This window comes from Halichondria panicea, chromosome 9 (assembly GCF_963675165.1).
Source record: "Halichondria panicea chromosome 9, odHalPani1.1, whole genome shotgun sequence".
Lineage (NCBI taxonomy): Eukaryota > Metazoa > Porifera > Demospongiae > Suberitida > Halichondriidae > Halichondria > Halichondria panicea.
In genome coordinates this window covers 4102305-4110756 of record NC_087385.1, presented here as the reverse complement: position 1 = coordinate 4110756, position 8452 = coordinate 4102305, and the positions used below count along the sequence as shown (strand labels likewise).

The 8452-nt window shown below is 40.7% G+C and overlaps 1 long non-coding RNA gene across 1 annotated transcript; it reads right to left on the bottom strand.

Moving 5' to 3' along the window:
• Positions 1-4041: 4041 nt before the first annotated feature.
• On the bottom strand, positions 4042-5198 carry LOC135341261 (uncharacterized). The gene is made up of 3 exons (XR_010396542.1): positions 4742-5198; positions 4554-4687; positions 4042-4494 (listed from the first exon to the last, which is right to left on the bottom strand). It is a non-coding gene; the product is annotated as an uncharacterized LOC135341261 (long non-coding RNA).
• Between the last annotated feature and the right edge of the window lie 3254 nt (positions 5199-8452).

Genomic DNA, 8452 nt, shown 5'->3' with positions numbered 1-8452 from the left:
GATTATAATTTATAGTGTTAGACCTATAGCTATAACTTTTTTTATCCTTGTGAAATTATAGGAAAAGCTCAAGCAAAAAGTAATGTCAAGGTCTGCAAAAAATCGAGCTGAGAGGCCAATCAATGAGACCTCCACTCCCATCACTGTGGTTGCTGCCACCAATTACTCTACCTCAACAGGGACCAGTATCGGGCCAGTTGATAGTGAGACCTCCACTCCCATCACTGTGGTTGCTACCACCAATCACTCTACCTCAACAGGGACCAGTATCGGGCCAGTTGATAGTGAGACCACCACTGCAGTTGCCACCAGTCACTCCACCTCAGCAGGGACCAGTATCGGACCAGCTGACAGTGAAACTCCCACTCCCACCACTATTATAATAGCGGCGATTGCTACCACCAGTCATTTTACCTCAGCAAGGACCAGTATCGGGCCAGCTCATGGTGAGACCTCAACCACTGTGGCAGCCACTGTTAGTTCAACAAGGACCACTGGACCAGATAGATGCTCTCCTGATACCTCCACTCACACAAATACAGTAGATCAAGAATATCTACAAGTAAGACCTGGATGTTATTGCTTTAACCTTTCCCTTTATTGCAATTTTCCCTGCGGAATCTCAGACCAATGAAGACACTGTTATGCTGAGTGTAGCAAGTGAACCTGTTGTGATCCCTAGAATACCTTCTGCTGAGCTCTTGGAAAAACTCGAGAAGTTCATAGAGAATCAAGAGGTTACCAGCCGGCCTTTGCCTGATCATTGTGAGATTGTCGATGCTTCCTTGCCTTGCAACACCGAGCAAGACGAACCATTGAAACTCTCTGTTTCAGACATGTTATGCATTCAGAATGATCCAGTAAGTTACAAAAGATGGTATAGAAAAAATATTGAGTAGTGTGTCTCTCATTTATGTAGGACCTGGCAGATCATATGGACAGATTCCAAGGGGGTGTTACCAAACGAGAACCTCTGTACATCGTTATCGATACCAAATTCTCAAGTCCTACTATCTTTCAGTTTGATCATCCACTCTTTCGTGAAGGTTGCTTTGCATCCCGCGTTCACAGAAAAAAGATATCTCTAGAATACTGCTTGTATGGATGTGGAAATGAGTTCACGGGATTCGTACGGGTGTCTGACTCTGTACTAGCAAAAAAGTTGTTTGTTCATTATACACTTGATGAATGGAAATCATGCGCAGACATTTCAGCCACCTTGATTAGGACTAATTACAAAGGAGAGCAAACGAATAGATACGCATTTGACCTACCGTACTTTAACCCTGGCTGCACTGACTTTGCTTTGTGTTTGGAGTCTGAAGATGGAAAGAGTTGGTGGGACAATAATTCCGGCAAGAAATACCGAGTTGGACTCGATTATAATTATTAGCCACAAACTACATGTATACAGAACTCTACAGCAATTCATGTTCATGAATTTTTGTAAGCATGCAGTATATAAGCTTCTGCAAGCCACAATTATGTGTTGAGTTTAATCCTGTATTGTTATAGGCTATAATTTTACAAAGTCAGACTAATACGTCAAGCTAGTTGAAGACTACATCATGTTAAGCGGAGGCCAAAACAATTTGACAAACTAAAATGTTAGAATTTATGAAAAGTGTGAATATGAAGAGTTGTGAGAATAACTAAAATAAGCATAATAATTATGTACTGATATATTCTGATTGTGGCATAAAATTAATCCATGATTGACATTCTGACATTATAAACACTTTCAAGTCTAAAATTCTAAAATTTAAACGGTTCTCAGGCTGCGCAATAGAGTTAAATTCATGAATTAAGGGTATAATTATTATTTATATAAATGTACACACAAACTTGTCACACTGATAATGACTCACATGTACCCATAATTAATTGCAACTGTAGATTATAATTATAACCATGCAGGTGAATTTACCCTTTTCGTGACAGTAACAGTTATGCTGTAAAAATCCTGATAAGGTTATTTGGCTCAAAACTAAGCACTTACACAGTAGAATTTTTTCAGGAAAACCATGCAGCCACAAAGGGGGCCTGGGGGACCCCAGCCTGTATCACTTTGACTACATTTGTATTGAACATAAAAGTGAGGTATTAATTACGTGGGTGAACTTTAATGAATGTTAGTTTATGGATTACTGGTAAGCTTGTGTAAGCAGATACAGCTAGAGTCCCATTTATTATGGACTCTTGATGATACTATTGACAACACTGACTCAACATAATTATATAGATGGGAGTGGTGTATAATTGAATAATGTGCGTCCCCTTTCAACATTGAACACGGTTGATACAATCATAACTATAGTGGTTGTGATCACACAATAGATTAAACACACAATAGAATAAAGTGCTCGAAGATGTGAATTGTGATATAAACACTGCCACATCCTTTAAAATAACAGTATGTCGTTTCGCTTAATCGTTCATACTTTTACGGATATATAGTCTACGATATAGGCCACAAATATCAGCACCAGTAGGATAGCCAGGATTCCTCCCACTACAATGGGTACAATGAGCTCTTGCAAGGCAATGTAGCCGTCAATACATAGCTTTCCTGTAGTGTGTGTGTGTGGGGGGGGGTTAGGTATGTAGAAACTAAACACCGCGGGTGCTGATGCCTCGGTAGAGGTACCAAACATGAAGCTACAATTTACAATTGGTGCAGAAAGTGGGAAATGATCAACTATGATTGTTGCTAAAAAGGAAACCAAAAGTTAAAATTAATGGCTGTATGAACAGCCAAGTGCAGCTTTGCAGCTTTGCAGCTTTTCTCACTCTTGCAGCTACCAATACATGTTACCCACTAGAATGCTAGCGTTCTAGTGGCTAATTCTATAGACAAGTTTTGCTATGCACTATTCTGAAAAGGCTGCAATGCAAGTAAGCAAACCTAGCTTATAACTCGAGAACGAAGCATTATTTTACAAATTGCTATACCAAAAAACGTCACTATAAAGCCTATATAGAAACTTTTACTTGCATCATTTATCAGACACTCTACACACAGACACACAAACAGTTACAAAATTACCGTATACCTCGCTGCGCATGCGCAACCAAGCGTAAAATAAAACCACAACTCATGGTTGCTTTTGAATGTCTCTTGGGTAGGTCTATAATTATGACAGCGTGTATCATTTCCAGTGTACTGTTACACTCAGTCTTGCTTTTTTCATTCTTGTTCCAAGGGTCCACACAGTTGCCCAGGGTATCCTCTGAACAGTTGGAGAAAGCGAACGTTTTGCATAATAACTCTTCAATCTATGACCAAATAAAGTTGCTTGATAGAGCGCTTGGCAGAGGAGGTTGGACACGATCACGTGCACCACTTTTTTTGCTGAGCTGGCACAGAAATTGACAAGGATTTTCTATGTAAACTTCTAGCTGGTGTTGCACGATCATTGGAGACTGAAGAGGCAACATTTATGTATCTCTCTGGCTACTTTGAATATAAAAAAATAAAAAAAAGTATTCATTAACCAACCCGATCCCCAGCGATCCCCTCTATTCTGGCGAGTTATCAGTGCATAGATTCTTGCCAGCCAGTACAATGTAAGCTGCATACAGCACTGCTGATCTACCCTATAGTCTAGCTCATCTTGGTCCAGCCAGACAACAGACACAGCTTAGACTCGCAAGCCGTCACTGTTGCAGGCGAACAGTTCACCTGCAACACTGACGGCTAGCTTGCGAGTCTAGACACAGCTAGTCCGGTGTTACAAGTCAGCAAAGCAAGAGTATATAACTTTTAATGCCTCGAGGCGTAGCCGCAGGAGGGATACGGTAAAGTAGATGGGCGTGGCCTGCCTCCAAAAGGGGAGACAGGTTGCAGCCCTATCTAGCATTCGTTTAGCCTCGAATCCACGCGTATTTTAATCGGCGTGGATTCGAGGCTAGCATTCGTTCTGCTGCATCGCGTACTAACTTAGCCTCGATCCCAGGCCGATCCGTCTCTAATTGAACGCTAGGTCGCCTCCTCGGCCTGGTATTGATTGTATCTGGGCGTGACCGGAAATTGGTAAGTATCAGCTATGTACTGTAAAATCTTCAGTTTATCACAGTTGGCTAAAAATACAGCGATATAATGATATAATGACACTAGAAATTAATACTGTGCACAGCAGTACTGCGTCCATAATAAATGCAGATGTTTAGAAGCGAAGATCTCAAACAAGAGCTTCCAGAAAGACTTAATAAATACTGCGTTGGATATGCCTGCTAAGCCTTCAGGTGGCATAACAAAGATTGTGTGTTCACAGTGCATCAAGAGACAGTAGAATCCTGACGTCACTGGTCAGGATAGCAACCACAAGTGTTGAAAGAGCCATTCCACGTCCGTAGTTTTAGTGCAGGTAGTTCTATAAGATCGGACCCTTGGGAAGGACACGAGTGGCACTGGGGCATCCTCTTTCAATTAGTTCACACCCATCAGCTAGGAGGAGTACGACGGGGGTTGGAGGGGAAGGTTCCATTTTGCTCCTGTATACAAATTAGTATGAACTTAAATTCACCATTCCACTATACATTTTGTAACTCACAGTGATGGTCCACACAAACTAGCCACGATCCCAGGCCGCACTTCCTTGAAGGCCGGTGAAGGAGGCTAACACAACACCAGTGCCAGTGCCGTAATGTCATATCTTGATCCAGATACCAAGGATTGGGCTATAGGCTATAGTGTACAATTTCCAATGATGAAAGGGGATTATTGATTTATATCGCTCACCTTGACAATACATCCCAGGCCCAGCCACTTGTGGACACCCCTGAGCATAGTATACAAGAGATCGATGGCCAGAGTCTGAGGATAGACTCTACCAAGTGTATCTGGCAATCAATGGTCTAATCAAGCGCTTGTATTAAATTGTGTAGTCAATCAAAGGTAGCCACTGATAGCAGAAACTTGAGAACCTAGGTCTGTTCTTTCACAAGAGTGATGCTCCTTCTTCCTTCGCACAAGACAGCTCCTCACACTCTAGCTAGCTAAGCCTATATCTATGACAAACTAAACGAATAGACCTATGACACGGAGTTCTTTGTGATTTAACGGTGATTTTACGGAGTAAGTATGCTTACATACACTATTAGTGTTCTATTCGCTCCACCTTGCTCAGGTATTCGCTCTTTTTTAGCGAATACCTGAGCAACCACAGCAACCACAGCACATGCCCAGATACACGCCCAGATACAATCAATACCAGGCCGAGGAGGCGACCTAGCGTTCAATTAGAGACGGATCCGCCTGGGATCGAGGCTAGTACTAACTATGAAATCATTAATATTAGCCGCGCCTCTAACCACAAAGCTCAGCTTGCTGCAGAGAGGGGAGGGGCTGGGAAGCCAACAAAAATGCATTACGTAAGAGTTATACAATCTGATTGGTGCATATGCATTCCTGAATGCAAACTACTGCTTACGTAATGTAGGCAGTCTGCAATCTGATTGGTGCTGCATGTTTTTCTGCAGCAAGAACGAATGCTAGATAGGGCTGCAACCAGAGATTGAAGAGAAGGGGATATGAAATTAGATCACGTGGGCTTATGTGCTCAATGTAAAACAGAGTAAAAAGTTTAGGCACTCCGTGTTGCTATAAAAATGGCGGTTTAATTTGTAAAATAATAAAACAAAACAGGCCCATGGGGAAAGCTGGATGACTCACTTGAAGAGTTATGATCATATAATTGACTAGCCACAGATTGTTTTAATATATTTGGTGGCAATAAAATCCAGAACGCCAGATTCCCTGGTTTATTGGCTATACTAGCCTTTGTGGGACTGTAGCAGAAAGCAAGTTGGTTTTCATAAGATGGTTTAGTGATGAGTTTTAATGTTAGCTATGTATTCTATGTACTGGTGCCTGTCTCAAAGGCTAGATCGCTCTGATGCTGAAAGTATAATCGATTTTTAGTGTACAATTTTGCAAAATTTTGCTCCAGGACAAGTACAAGAGGTCAAAAAAGTTGAAGTGATCGAACAAGCTGTCTCTTGGCTTTAGCTGAGGAGCTGTTGCACTTCCCAAAGGTCTACTCTTGCATTTAATATCAACTTTGTTCTATATGTAGCAGCAAGTCCAGAGATACAGTCCCACAAAGTATTTTACATGATTTTACATAGAAATTGCAGTAAAGACAATGTGCCACGCCCATTTTGGGTAACACGGATTGTATGTACACGTCATCAAGTTTCATATCCCTCTCTCTTCAATCTCTGCTGCAACCCGTCTCCCCTTTTGGAGGTGGGCCACGCCCATCTAACGGTAAAGCTAGCTGACTGTGTGTCTGTTCCAGCTGTAACTGCTCAACGGTTGCAATGCGACGAAAGCTAACAGCTTCTATAGGCTTCTAGCCACGTTCTCTTGGATTTTGATTCGTGGATTAGCAAACTAAAGCTTCTTTCTCGAGTTATGGCTAGTTTGAACAAAGATATAGGAGGGAAGGATTGGCAACGGAAGTGGTTCACGTGATCATTATGCCTCGAGGCGTAGCCGCACGAGGGATACGGTAAAGCTGACTGTGTGTGTGTCTGTGTGTCTGTTCCAGCTGTAACTGCTCAACGGTTGCAATGCGACGAAAACTAACAGCTTCTATAGGCTTCTAGCCACGTTCTCTTGGATTTTGATTCGTGGATTAGCAAACTAAAGCTTCTTTCTCGAGTTATGGCTAGTTTGACTCACATTGAAGGCTGTTGCAGTCTCTTCAGATTCTTTCATAGCATCATCTGTCCGCACAAACTTTCTATTCAACATATGAGTTAGCCTTGCATTAAAGCGCTAGCTTTTTGTTAGCTACAAGACTCAGAAAATACCTGTTAAAACAGCTAGCTAGCAGTAGCCATTTGTGAAATTGGACACACCCTTTAATTATTCCTATGGATGTAATGCGCATGCGCGCTCATTCCCCAGATCCAGATCCTCCTGGCAGAATCATATTTTTCTTGAGGGCCTGGTAAGCCACAAAACACTACTATAGATAACAATATGTATGTACACAAGTCTTTTCTTCTTAAATATTATAATTATACACTGCATGAACTACAGATCCAATTTTCTTCTTTCTTGAGGTCCTGGTATTAAAGCCACATAATACAACAATAGATGCATGTAATAAGTCTTTTCTTCTCAGTGACTTTATATAGATAAGCTAACTTTATGAAATAATTATGCACTTCCGCTTATAATTAATTGAAAACAAAATCTTCTTCTTTGTTGCTTCCTAGATCCTTGAGGTCCTGGTATAAGCAGCCACAAAACACAACAATGATACCATAATTATACAATTGCAAGTCAGTTTTAGACAGATTATTTTATACACTTTTTCCTCTTCTATACTTTCTCTTCTATACTTTTGAGCGAAAGCAAATCATGGCGAGAGGCAGCATTAGCACAGCGCCAGCTTGAACACTAGTTTTACATGTGTTTCTGCAGTTTTGTAATGAAACCATCTGTGACTCGCCTGTTTTCCTGCCAGAATGCCCGCGAAAAGCAGAAAAAGTCTGTTATGGTCTTCCTTTAGTGCCTCATGACCTCTCATGGTGTTACACTGATGTTGTGCTTTATTTAGAGTTAGATTATCTTGCCAGTTTGTAAAACTAAAGAAACAAAGACTTTTTACTACAGAAAAACTACAATTTTACAAGGTTTGATCCCTTTTTAAGAAACAGTGCTCATCCATATTACTATTCTTCAAGTTTTCCTGGTTGTATGTATGTAGGTTGATCTACTGAAAGGCAAAAATCGCCTGTTCATACCATTTAGAATGTGTTGTAGTGTTGAGTATGGCTTATTTCATCTGACGTTTTATGCACCCTTTTTAAGAAACACAAATGCTTTTAAAATTATACTGACTTCATGAGAGTGTTTATCAATGTCAGGTCCATCAACTGGTACAGGTTTTGTGCTTTAAATTTTAGTCAGTTGCAGAAAATATGACTGGAGGTGTAAGGCCTGATTATCGGCTTATACAGAACTGGGATAGAAAGCTCCAGGTCAGTGCCACAGTGTTTTACTAACTCATTCATATGCCCCCCCCCCCCCACATACACAGTCATACTATTAGATCTTCATCGTACTATCAGTATGCTGGAAGAAATTTATGAAGCTGAAGAAGGAAGAGTTGATTGACTATTTTGGGCTACATATTAAAAAACGAAATGAAAGACTTTGTTACATGCAAAAGACCTGTACAGTTGTATAGCACCAGCTCTACCTCATGTAGTAGCAGCAGTAGCAGTTCATTATGTGCAGCTTAGCAGTTTATATGACTTGTGAAATGTTGATAATTTATTAAAATTTGGTAATAATAAAATGTCGTACAGAACATGTAACAGAGAATATTGATAATGGCTACAGTACTATCAGTCTATCTATGTTATCTAGTTTTTGTTCATACAAGCCCAGAGCTTATATCAAATGTGAGAATGGACATGAACACAAGCAGTA